General features: G+C 30.3%; 1 pseudogene; it reads left to right on the top strand.

The window, feature by feature from the left end:
• The first annotated feature begins 4,809 nt into the window (after positions 1-4,809).
• On the top strand, positions 4,810-12,160 carry LOC149534843 (U-box domain-containing protein 13-like; annotated as a pseudogene).
• Positions 12,161-14,580: the final 2,420 nt, after the last annotated feature.

The raw sequence follows: 14,580 nt of genomic DNA, 5'->3' as shown, positions 1-14,580 counted from the left end.
TCGACCTACTCTTGTCAAAATTTTGAGCTTTTTGCATCGAAATTTAAGCCTAAATTTACTTGTGACACACTTGGAATGTCAGCCTATCAAAGGCTTTATACAATGGTTGTTGAACCAACCTAAGTCCATAGGATTTCATTCTATTGTAAAAAATTTTAGAGAGTACAATATAATGTTTGATCTAATGTACTTACAATCTGATATTGCTGATTTTAGATCCTTGTTTTGTCCAATCTAATCCTCATTGATCTAGTATGAAAAATGCTATAACCTTTATCCTTTGTTCTGCTAATTGATTCTGCAATTTTGTCCTTCTTCTATGTCAATTCACCCCTTTCACTTCCTTCAAAACTTCGCTAGCATTTTCTTCTTGCATGCATTCTATTACACACTCTATGAATTTTGGGGCTTTGTCTCTCCTTAAAAAGATTTCATGACTTAGAGTTAGGTATGAATCTATGATTGAGATTCATCTAACTTTCTCACTCAAATCCTTCTATTTTCTCATTCGTTGCATGTTGATTACATAGGAAATTAAATAGATTTGATCTTATCTTTAATCCTTTGAGATTTATCCATATGTCAGCTCAAAAATGGTTTGCATCATAGTTTGTGAAGGCAACAACTCTTATATTGATTTTGTATAACTTGGCACTTGTTGATTACTAATGCTCAGCACATACTAAAATTCTATCTGGCTCAAACTTGAACTTTCTCAGCATCTATTCACTCAGCACTTGCTTGGCACTATCCATTTGCTCAGTATCTGAATGACTCGGTACTTGTTGAAATTCTTTCTTGACACATATTGTAACTCGACATCTATATTATACTTGGTATCAACTTAGAAAATTTCTTAAGTGTGTTAACACTTAATTGTCAAAACCATTCTAAGATCAACATTGAAGAACCTTATGAGGCACCTTTTTTGTTATTTGATCTAATTGATATATACTAATATGACAATCAGGGCATTCTATTGCAAATTCATGTTGTTTATGAAATAGAATGTGATCATTGGGACATACATGTATTGTTTGATACTTCATTCCAATTTGATTCATAATGGTAAATAATTCTTAGTACAAATGAGACAGAATGTTTGATGGTGGTAACAAAAACTCACCTATCAATGTAAAATAACAAATATGAATTGTTAATATAATTAATAGTAATGGTATGCTAACATTGAAGATGACAAAAATGGCATACCTTAGCATATGTGAAATTTCTACACTAAATAAACCATTCATAACCTTCAAGTTCACCAACAACATTGTAGCAGAGAGAAGAGTTATTTGGGAGCCTTGGTATAGGGGTTTGTATGCCTTCTCAAGTATAAGTATATCAAGACCATCTTCATCATCATTATCAAATGCACTAGTACAATCATCTTAGCATCTTCATTAGTTGTGCCAATACCATCTTCTTTAATCATGTCCTTTGGCACATTATCATCTTCTTCCATGGGAGTATTATCCTTGGCTTGGATATTCACATGTCCGTGTTCCTCAAGTTGGAAATCCACATTCACCAATTGACAAAAATTATGGCCCCCTTCAATGAGACCATGTTGCCTATAATGACTATGTTATTGTGATTAGAATATTTTGATTCTTTAAGCCCTTACACTTTTTGCAAGGACAGTTACATTTATCAACTTTTCTTCGGAATTGAGACCAAAATCTAGCAATTATCTCATTATTTTGTTCTGGGTTCATATTGCCCAGCATGGTCTTTCTTCATAGGAAAATATAGCTGCAAAATTATTGGTCATGTTGTACTTAATGTTTATATTTGCACAAATGGTTTTGAAAAAAAAACTTGGTGTAATTAATGTGTATATCTGCAAAAATATTGAACATGTTTTACTTAATGTTTATATCTACACATATGGTTTTGAAAGAAAAATTTGGTCTAATTAATGTGTATATCTACAAAAATATTGAACATGTTGTACTTAAAGTTTATATTTGCACATATGATTTTAAAAGAAAAATTTGGTGTAATTAATGTGTATGCCTACAAAAATATTGGACATGTTTTACTTAATGTTTATATCTACACATATGGTTTTTTTGAAAAAAAAATTAGTCTAATTAATGTGTATATCTACAAAAATATTGGACATGTTATACTTAATGTTTATATCTACACATATGGTTTTGAAAGAAAAATTTGTCACCTCACTCAAATTCACCCATATTATAATCAATGAAAAGTTGTTCGCTTACAATGCTCTTTGTTAATTTTATAGTATACAATTATCATTATACAATATTTAATCACCAAACTCATCACCTTGATATTTAACTTTTCATCTATAATAATTCTACAATCAGCATGATACACATGAGATCTTGTTACAACATAGTGGTCTTCTACGAATCATTGTGCCCATGAGGAGTACTTGAGCTCACTCAAGGAGAACATGTTAGCCAAAATTTATAATCAAAGTGTTTTATCTCTTAGCTCCTCAAGTACTACTGCACAATCTAAACTTTTTGATTCTTACTCTCATTCACATCTATGATAAATTCTCATAGATAGTTATTGAAACTATACATCTCCATGTTGAAATAAAATTTTAAAGATTCACCAATGTTGTTTCTCACTAAATCCGACATTCATATCACTCTAAGCTTTCCTTTTTGGTGAAAATTAAGAAAAAAAAGTAGTAAACACAACCCTGTACCTTGAACTAATTAAGAATTTTAGATGAATCAATTATACAAGTTTAGATATAACTAAAGCTAACCCTAGAGTGCCCCTAGATTTTATGAGAAAGTTGGCTCTGTAGTATTTTTTAGTTATATAAATTACTTTTAGGGTGACATAGTGATGAAAGCTAACCAATTATTGGTAATTCTAAAACATAAAATTTCATTATTTGTAGTTAAAGACTTATTATTAAGGAAATTGGCAAGGAAGCAAGAAGAAAAGTACACTTCTAGTTTTGAATTTCTATTGTGAGTTGTTGAACTGAATAAGTACCAAAAGAGAGAGAATGACAATATGCAAAAAACTAGAAGGTCCCGGGTCCAAATGTTAGAAGAAGACAAAGATTTCATTACAAATATCACCTCCCAAAATCCAATCATGGAAACAAAAAGAAAATTTTTGTAGAAATGTAAGATGAAGAAGCAAAAGAGTTGGACAAGGTTTCAATAAACTCAAAATTGCTAAATCTTCCAAAAAATTGGAATTCTTATATGTTTGATGTACAAAAAGCCAAAGTAGGGTAGTGATGTAGGGGCCCAAGGTCCTAAAAAAGATGGTCAAACATCAAATTTTGGATAGATTAGGCAATTAATAAGTGTCCAATTTGACACATGGCAATAAGTCAATCTCAAGCATCCTAGAATGCATTTTAGGAAAATTTCTTGCATGTTGTAATAAGGCCTATGGGAAAGTTGTAGGTTAGTCAATGCTATGAGTTGACCAAAAATATTCAATTTTATGTTTTTTAGAGGTCTTGCTTGATTTATCAATTTCCAGTAGGCATTTGAAGTCATTTGTTTGGAAATATTGAAATGTTGCAAAAATTGTCAAAAAGTTGTCATGCAACTTTTCTTGCAAATTTGGAAGGTCAACAGTCACAGTTGTGTTTTGATAAAAAAAGTAGAGGTGAATATGTAAGGTCAAGAGGCTTGGCCTATAAATTTAATGTTCTTCAACCTAGGAAGGTTTTTGGTGTTGTGATGTATGGAATTTGAATCAATAAAGTAATTTTTGGTGAGAAAATAAGTGCAGACAACAAGTGCTATTTTGAGATTTTCTTGCGGATTTATAGTAGGTACATGTTTTAATTGTGAAAATTTGTATTTTTTCTTCTTGGTGAATGTACTAATTTTTTTTGGCAAATAGGATTAGCTTGAAGTAGATTTTTTTTATTTTGTGTCTGTTGGTTACCCTAATTTGTACTTAGGGTTTAACTAAAATGGAGTCTCCTTCCTAATCCCCTTGGTGGAAAACCCTAGTTTTTGTGTATAGAAGGGGTATAGGATGGAGATGATTATTTTTCTTTTGATTTTACCACCACTCACCTACTTGGATTATTCTGATAGCATTTGAGCTAAGCATCTTCATGTTCTTAGCATGTAGATAGTCAGAAATCACGCTATAGAAGGCATAAGGAAGGTCATGGGTGCTTGAGGTTTGGTAGATGATAATTTAGAAGGATGACCTAATTTTTTATGGAGGTATTTCTGGTGTACGTTTTAGAGTTGAGAGTTTTTAAACTCAAACAATGGTATTAGCCTTAATTAGTCTGAAACTGGGACTTGAGAGTTACGGGGTAAGGAGAGTTGACCCAAAACTCATCTTGTAAAGTTTGTTAGGTTTTCATATACCATTAGATATTTTTCAATTTTTTTGGTGAGCTCTTCAAAAAAAATTGGGGTTTGGTGAATAATTTGGTTGGACAGGGCTACTAGGAAAGAGCCCCTATTAGGCCTCCTAGAGCAACTTGTAGTTTTGGCTTAGAAGGAAACCCAAAACCTATCCGATGGTTGTGAAACTTGGTGAAATGATGAAAAAGAGTAAAAAGAGGTGTAATATAGTCTAAGATCTTGGAGGGTGCAAGGTAATGAGGGGTGGAGAAGAATTGTTTTCCTTTTTAAAGGCTTGAGGATGCTTGAAGATGAAGTTGGTATTGGTAGGTGAAGTGGGAAAGATGTGGAAGCCATTCACCACCATTCTAGTCTTGAGTAGGTCCCAAACAAGGGCTTAGGAATTGGTTGAACTTAGTACAAGTTCAATGTACATAAAAATTTATAAAAATAACCTCTTACAAGGTTAAAGTTATAATGGAACATTGTAACGGCTCCTATGTCAAAGTTACTTTCAAGGCTTTTCATGCAGGTGGCTAAGACAACTTTAGCTACAAAGGACTTCCTAATTGAGAAAAAGATTTTTTCTAAACTTTCCAAATACTTGGAGAAGTTTAGGCCCATCTTGAAAGATCTTAGAGATAAAAACATGAGAGACATGTCCCCAATGTGAATTTTAGTTGAATCTTCAGAAAGAGAGCTCACATTGGCAAAATAACTAATAAGCATTTGTTCATCAAAAAGTAGGTTCTACTTGCTAATTAATTGTCAAATTTGTGTCAAATAGATTTAGGATATCATGAATGAGATTGGACAATGTCTAAGCCTCATTCCAATTGCAAACTTGGATATGTCCATGGGTATCAAGGAGAAGACAATTTCTCTACAAAAAGAAATGGTGAATGCTCAGTTTAAGGCAGTGGTTAGAGAAGAAGAAATTATTGATAAAATCAATTCTAATATGAAAGATCACCAAATTGATAGTGATTATGAAAATGAATTTTTTTTTTTGATTGCAAGATTTGTGGGTATTCCAGTGGATCCAGTTTCTTTAAAACAAGATCTTGATGAGTTCAAGAAAGAAAAAGAGGAAGCATAGCTCTATAAAAGTCAAGAAGAGGCTATGGAACTTCAACAAATAATTGTATTTCTAAGCTAGGATGATGTAGCATAGCCTGTAAATGAGAAAGGAAGAAATAATTAGAGAGAGAAGCATAATGGGATAAATGAAGCACTACCTCTATTGCAATCTTTCTTCTGTCCAATAACACAAGAAATAATGGAAGATCCAGTTGGACTAATTTTTGGGTAGACATTTGAATGCAGTGCAATTGACAATTGGTTTTTATTAGGAAATAGAATATGTCTAGTGACAAATGTTAAAGTAACTAAGATCATTTCTACAAATGTATTTTCATTGCCATTGTAATTGATGATTTCCAAATGCAAATTTGGATCTTATATAAATATGAGAGGAGGAGACATGTCTCTAAAGTTAAACACCATTTAGTTTATAAATAAAGATATGTATAACACACTTTTAACAAATATATTTAATATTAATACATTAACCATATATGTAATATAATATAAAATTATTATATTATTAAATAATATATAATGCATAATACATATTATACTACATATATCATATATATATATATATATATATATATACATACATACATACAACATACTTATCATAAGGACAATTTATCATCAATGAGGTAGCTTTAATAAACTCAATCCAATAGAGGCTACAACAAAGTCATGTCCTATAGCTTATGTAAATCACAAACATACATAATACATACACTCATACATATATATTATGATCTCTACTAATATATAGCACAATTAGTAGATGTTCTCTCTTAGCCAATAATATCATTGGTTTAATCCAAACAATATACATACATACATACATACATATATGTATTTATGTATGTATGTATATTGTAACTATAATGAACACTTATCTAGAAACATAAACACGGATTAATATATCAGATAGGCATCATTTACTTCTATTGATGCTAAAACATTAACACTCCCTCTTTAGCAAGGGAGAAGTAATACACCATTTGGATTTTAGTATAGAATACCTAATCACTTTATTTGATCTTCACAGAATGAAATAGTTATAGGTAAGATAACAAAAATCACCAAGTTATGAACACTATCATAATATTCCTTATAATATGTAATTGTCTGAAACAATATCTAGAGTAACCATAATTGAAATGTTATCTATGATCTCTAATTTCCTGAAGCAATGTCTAGAGATGTCCATAGTAATAGCATAAAAAAATTTATTTATGATCTCCAATTGCCCAAACCAATGTCTAGAGATGTCCATGATAATAACATGATTTTTTTATCTATGATCTCTAATTGCCCAAAGCAATGTCTAGAGATGTCAATAATAACAGGCCTATTATTTGCAAGATTGTCACCTTACAAACAATTACCTTCTATTTGTTTGTTATCATAGTGTCCGAAAAAATTTGCCCAAAGAACAATGATAATAGGTTTACTATTTACAAGATCGTCATCTTATAATGATTACCTTCTATTTATATATGTCAATGAAAATTGTCACCTTTTATTACATATCATATGTGAAATAGTAATTACCACGAACCTAGTCATAGGGTGGTACAAAAAAGGGTTTTCACATTATATTTCCCTCTCATAAAGGAGAACACATTATAGAGAATTTCTCTTTAGAACTTCTCCTCATAGAGAAGATACCTTCCATAAAGGATTGTATCTCAAAAATTTCTCCCTCTAAACATTGATCCTAGGAAGTCAGGTCCTCTTGTTACTTCCTTAGAAACTCTCTTTAACCAAGGATTCCTATCAAACTCATCACTCCCTCATGATATACATATAATTAGGCCCATCAACATCATATAGTCACCCACATGTATTTCTATGCTCCCTCTGAGTATCAATCTTCTAAGCTCCAGCATTGCCTTCAAAGAAATGTCATACTCCCTCTTCATGTAGAAGAATCTCATGATCTTAATCATCAAAAATGTTTTCTTCAAGAGCCTCACTTTATCCATTTTAATCATTAGGGTCTTTGGAACTACAATCATTAGGTTGAGCCTACCCAATATCTAGTAGCATGTATGAAGTACCAACCTTCTTTTCCTGTTAAAATATCCTCAAGCATAAAGGAAAAGATCAAAGTAAATAACCCTTCTAGTATGTATAGAATTAAAAATAAATGTAAAAGATAAGAATACTTATTTGCACATGAGGATTCAAAAATTGTCTTTTTAGATTATTTGAGAACGGAACATCTCCCTTCTAAAAGTGGGAATATAACATTGTTTATAATTTCCCCCCATAATGTGAAGTTCCCACTCTTGAATGATGACATATGATGAATCAATTATTCATTATTATCAAGGATTGCTTCAAATGTAGATATCCATGCAAACAAAATTAGTCGCCAAGACTACCTAGGTTTTTGTGTAAGAAGAAGATTTGGATTGTCTCTTGATTAATCTAACTTTGTATGCTTTAATTTATATCTCAAAATAATCTAGAACACTATCTCTAATAGATACATTTACCTTTAATCATAATAAGAGGATGTGATCTTTATTTGTTAAGGTTACACAATCTTCCTTCTTGAGAGTCCTTGTTCTCTTAGGAAATAGACATGTCCTTGCCCTCTAGACTCTTATTCTATATTGTTTCAATATATATATTGTGCATCATTGGAACTAATGTTTGATATGTCAATTTCCTTGACTGGTTCATTTCTAAAGGATATCAACGCCCACTATAGTAGGTTTGAAATGTTAAGTAACATAAATTTGTTATTTGGCATCTTTAGCTATCAACAAATGCATCAATATGACAATATTTGATTAGTTTGGACTCTCATCTTTTGCAGAACATTATTTAATAGACACAAAATCTCAATTTCCATTATTTTACATATGTTGCAATGATGTTATTATCAGCTCTTTAAGAGGCATGTGTGAGGTTAGCTAGTCGTTAACTCAATAACAACTTTTGAAGTTAAACTTACCCTAGATACAACTACAAAGCTATTTTATTAGTTTATCTTTTTGTCACCTTCAAATCTATGAAGGATCATACCTAGGAATACACTACTAGTTTTAAGATGAACCCATGAAGAACTTTCATTGATCATATAAAAATAATGAAGTTCTTTCTAGAAAACATTATAATCTATTCTAAACCTTGCATTTATATGCCTAAACTTTAAGGTGGGTTATAAATCTTCATGTAGAATATAAGATTTGTGTTAGATGTAGATTCAAAAGTCAAGGCTAACATGTTAGGCAAGTTGTCAGAGAATTCAATAGGCACACACGTTTTACTAATATATTGTTTTGGTACAGCTAGAAGGATATTCTTTGATAAGTCACAAGCCTCTTCAATATTTGAGCCAAGTTGGAGATGATCATAGGGAATGTACCAATTATGTGATTTCCAAATACACCTAGATTTTGTAGTTGGATTAGATGTTTAAGATGATTGGGTATTCATCAATTAAGTAGTTAACAGATAAATCTCGTAAACCAAATTTGTACACTTTGATAGAGAATCATGAATTTTGGCCAATGAAATTGTTATAAGTATAATGAGAGGTTTGATTCCTTCATGGCTTGGAAAAACACAATTCCTAGAATAGCTATGGATGGACAAAATTTTATGGAAGGGGCCCAATCTTCCTTTGAAAAAGAACATATTCTCTCTCACTTGTTAGTCATCTAGAGAATTATCTTATGGGTAATATTCTCTAAGGTGTATGATCACTATATCAGCGAATATTATTAAATAAAAACAATAGTTGTGGCAATCTGCTTAAGCAATAACTATATTATCATGGCCCATGGTTTTGAGTATTATTGTGTTTAGATAAACTGCCCTATCTTTTGTTGTAATGTAATTACCATGATGGTCAATGACCTTCATTTTCTTTTTCTTTTCTTGAGAACCATAGTATGGTTGATGTTCTTAGTGACTTATGATTTGAATGCTACTGCTCAATTCATGGAGTTCAATCAATGTATACAACCAGCAAATATCCTCAATCATATGTTGTTCTTGGCATCTTCTAATATTATTCAGTGCCTTCTAATATATGCATCAATGATACATGATATTTACTTTAGTTTAATCATTTCCCTTCTCCATGTTTTTTATTTTCACTATTATTATGTGATAATCATACTTTTCATAATCATATTATTTCAAGAATATTATTAATGAACATTTCTTCACTATGAATCCATGAAGGCCTTGTTTTTACATTTTATTTATATCATTGCTTCTCAATGTTTTTATCGGGGATGAGGGACACTATGATAAAGTTGATCACCATTTATCCTCAAACATTATACGCTATCATGTAAGGTAGTTGTTTGAATTTATTATTGTTGCATACAAGTCTTCAAGTAATTATGTTATTACTTAGAAATGAGGGTGCCAAAATTTCTAAATTGCTACTCCTTCATATTGTTCCAGTTCTTTTTGAATCACAGTTCTTGACTCAAATGAAATAGATCACTATCATTGTTTCCATCTATTTGGGTTGAGCTTGATAAAGCTCCAAATCTTACACACATATTGTTCCAAGCTCCAAGTCTTACCTGTCGGTTCTACAACACAATACACATATCTCAAATCACATCACAGTTGCTTCTTTTACCATTATCATCATATGCAGTCATTTAATGCTTGAGTAGATTCTACTTTATAGTAAGTTTCAATACTCCTTCAATTGCATCATATTTTAAAGATTATAATTTTATCTTTGTGGCTTTCAACCTTTCCCTTGTTTGTTCATCTATTGTTGATTACATATACATTGTTGTTATATGTGTATGGCATTGTTTATCATACACTGACATGTATATTATTATCTCTATTTGAACCTCAAGGCAATGCTCTTATATTCAATAGTGTTTGCTACCACCATTTCAATCACATGACTAGGCATTATAGAGTATGTAGTTCAACTAATCCAATATTGAGCTTTGTTTATATATTATTCAAAATCCCAGATAGCTCTATTGGAATTATGTTGTTTTTCCCTCAATGTTTAAATAATTCCATTTGATAGTTGTAAAGATTTCTTACACTTACAGTTGGTTTTGATACCATGTTAAAGTAACTAAGATCATTTTTGCAAATGTATTTTCATTTCCATTATAATTGATGATTTCCAAATGTAGATTTGGATCTTATATAAATATGAGAGGAGACATGTCTCTAAAGTTAATCACAATTTAGTTTATAAATAACTATATTTATAACTCACTTTTAACACATATATATAATATTCATATATTAACCATGTATGTAATATAATATAATATTATTGCATTATTAAATAATATATAATGCATAATACATATTATATTAAATATATCATATATATATATATATATATACAAGATACTCATCATAAGGACAATTTATCATCAATGAGGTAGCTTTAATAAACTCAATCCAATAGAGGCTACAAAAAAGTCATGTCCTGTAGCTTAGGTAAATCCTAGACATACATACATACACTCATACATATATATTATGATCTCTATTGATATATAACACAATCAGTCGATGTTCTCTCAGCTGATAATGTCATTGGTTTAATCTAAACTATATGTATGTATGTATGTATGCATGTATGCATGCATGCATGTATGGATGTATAAAGTAACTATAATGAACATTTATCTAGAAACAAAAACATATATTAGTATATCAGATAACATGTCTCTAAAGTTAATCACCATTTAGTTTATAAATAACTATATGTATAACTCACTTTTAACACATATATATAATATTCATTTATTAACCATGCATGTAATATAATTTTATATTATTATATTATTAAATAATATATAATGCATAATACATATTATATTACATATATCATATATATATATATATACAAGATACTCATCATAAGGACAATTTATCATCAATGAGGTAGCTTTAATAAACTCAATCCAATAGAGGCTACAACAAAGTCATGTCCTGTAGCTTATGTAAATCCTAGATATACATATATACACTCATACATATATATTATAATCTCTATTGATATATAACACAATTAGTCAATGTTCTCTTAGCTGATAATGTCATTGGTTTAATCTAAACTATATGTATTTATGTATGTATGTATGTATCTGATACACTAATATATGTTTATGTTTCTAGATAAATGTTCATTATAGTTACTTTATGCATGCATGCATGCATGCATAAAGTAACTATAATGAACATTTATCTAGAAACATAAACATATATTAGTATATCAGATAGACATCATTTATTTCTACTGATGCTAAAACATTATCAACAAAGACACATATTTCAACTTTAGATTTGAAGCCTAATATGTCTCTTCATAACTCTATTCATAAATGGAAAGATAGAAATACACTTTTTGATATAGCTACAATTAGTACAAAGCTTCAAAGTGGTTCTGATGATGAAATAACAACTGCATTATTGGACCTATATAAATTAAGTGAGGAAAAACCCATCCACTGAGACTAGATAAGTGTTGAAGGTCTTGTTCCCATTCTTGCACAACTATTGAATTCTGACAAGTGTGACATTAGGAAGTGGACATTTGCAACAATGTGGAGCATCATAATAAATAACAATGAAAATAAGGTATTCCCTACAAAAGTATGGATCGGTTTTGTCAATTTCTAAATTTCTTGATTCTTATCTAAAATACATCCTTGATTTCACTCCAATCTATAAGTTTGGCTATTGTTGTGTAGGAGAAAATAGCGGATGCAAGGAAATAGGTATTGGTGCTTAAGAGTATTGCAAATTGGAGAGAGAAGAACTTGAGAAAATGGAAGGGTTTACATCTTGATGGTTTAAATTAGAATAAAAGAATGTAATGTGGAAAAATGCCATAACAAAAGATGCAACAAATTATCTTTAGAAAACCTTCCTACTAAAGGGAAAAACTTATCCATGCCAAAGATGATACTTTTATTTAGATTTCAAATCAGATACCAAATAATTCTTTCTATATCATTGACATCTACTCACAATCAACCAATAATCCTTACTGTAAAAGTCTTGGAGACTCTCAATAAAAAAAATTGCTAACAAAACATGTGGATTGCATCCATAACAACTGATCATCCAATGATCTTGAATATACTCTATGATAAAAAAATTATATATCTACAATAATCATCTCACAACAAAAATAAAATCAAGAATCTTATGAAAAGAGCATGCACTTAAGCACTCAACTCTTGATAACTAACTAGGTAGAAAGATAACATAAACTCCAAAAAAATATAGCAATCCTCATAACCAAGATGAAAAAAGTCCACATGCAATATATCTATGATCATCCCTTCATTTGTCATCATACCAACTTCCTTTCTCTTTTCATGTGCAAGTGATGATAAGACTTCCTAGAAATTAAAGAGGCACTGATGATGACAACAAGACTCATCTATAATACACATAACAACAAATATAAATAAATCCAGATGTCACCTTCTTCAATCACAACCTACATGAGAATATTACATAGAATAAGTATGAAGTAAAACAACTACAATTGGAACATTAAATAACATCTACATCTGGCTTCTTTACAACATATAAGTCTTCAGGATGCAACAAATCATAATTCCATGTCATCTATAATGGTGCCAATACAACACACACAAGGAACCATGTGTGTGCTCCATTTTAGAATAAGGGAGCTTGAATAAGTCACTCTCTCACAACTATAAAACTTCAACATTACATATTGAGTGTTCTACGTGGGAAGGCGAAGAGATATTGCAGCATTCCAATAGATTACCAACAATCCTAGGAAGGGAGTGTTGTAATGTCCCCTCTTGACTTGTAGTTAGTAATTAAATTTTTAAAAAATATAACATATTCTCATCCCTCATAAGCTAAGTGGTATTTTAAATATTTGACAAAAAGCTAAAGTCCCAACAATTATTGTTTTAGTTATTCATTATGGGGCCACAACTTAAGTTCCTATTTTTTTAGTCATGAGTTTTGGGGACACTCTTTGGTTACCTCATTATCAATGTAGGTTGAGTTTTTTAAAAATTACCATTGGTTGGGTTTCAAAGTTGGAAGAAAGTAAATATCTACTTTCTTGGGTCACTGAAGTCTTTAAGAAGAAATCACATGGTGGAAGTATTCATTCTTTACATCATTGATATTTTATTTTCACTAAAATAATTCAAACTTCTTTTCCTTTTAGGATGCAACCCTTATAAGTCTAGGCTTGGACAAAACCCCAAGGCACTCTTGGACAGATATCATCTATTTTAGTCTTAGTAACATGATCATTAAGTTCAGTAACCCCATTTAGAATGTAGAAGTGATTCAGTTAAATACAAGGGTAAGTTGATCTAATTTCCATGTTAAAGGTTGAAGGTTGACTCCTACTACAAAATGCAACCTTCAAATAGAACCATAGTTCTTAATTCCTACCTTGGGAATCACATGCACAAACTAAAATCAAACATATTTTTTTATCACAACTTTTCTTGAGTTTGGAGCTAATATTTATAGCATCATATTATGTATTCACATATTCCTAATCTAAGTCACAAGTAAAGGTTGGGTTGTTCCCATTTTCTTAAAGGTCATTTGCATCTCTCAAATTATATGTTCTTCTTTGTTTCTTTTTTCAAAAATCTCATGAGATAAACTATATTTTGGTTTTAATTTCTATCTAACTCTAAAAATTAATTGAAATAAAATAGAAAGGATATTTCGATAGTAATATATATTCTCAATCCTTTTATTTATAGAGAAATCAATGTTTGAGTAATAATTTATAGTCTTGATGATGGGTGACATCATTGATATCACAACGTGCATCATTTAATTCATGTTTATTGAATTAGGTGTCTTAAAGTTGTATGTGATAAGGGTGTTTCCAAATCAGGGTTGGGGTGGGGGGTTCATAATGGAAGTGTTTTGTATCTCTCAGTCATGCTCTATTAAGAGATGTTATATAGGTTGGCTAAAGGTGAAACTCCTATACTTGATTATATTCTATGGTCTTCATCTTAACTAACCTTATCGATGCTAAAATGATTCAACCCAAATTGAAGATAATAAGATTAGATCATAGAATTTTTTTAAAGTATCACACTCTTTAATAAACAAATTCTATATTTTATTTCACACTTTTTGAAACTAGAATATTAATCTAATTTGTATAAAT

Source organism: Cupressus sempervirens, chromosome 10 (assembly GCF_028749045.1).
Source record: "Cupressus sempervirens isolate cs-2001-9-10 chromosome 10, ASM2874904v1, whole genome shotgun sequence".
NCBI lineage: Eukaryota > Viridiplantae > Streptophyta > Pinopsida > Cupressales > Cupressaceae > Cupressus > Cupressus sempervirens.
The sequence above is the reverse complement of the archived record's forward strand: the minus strand, read 5'-3'. Positions and strand labels throughout refer to the sequence as shown.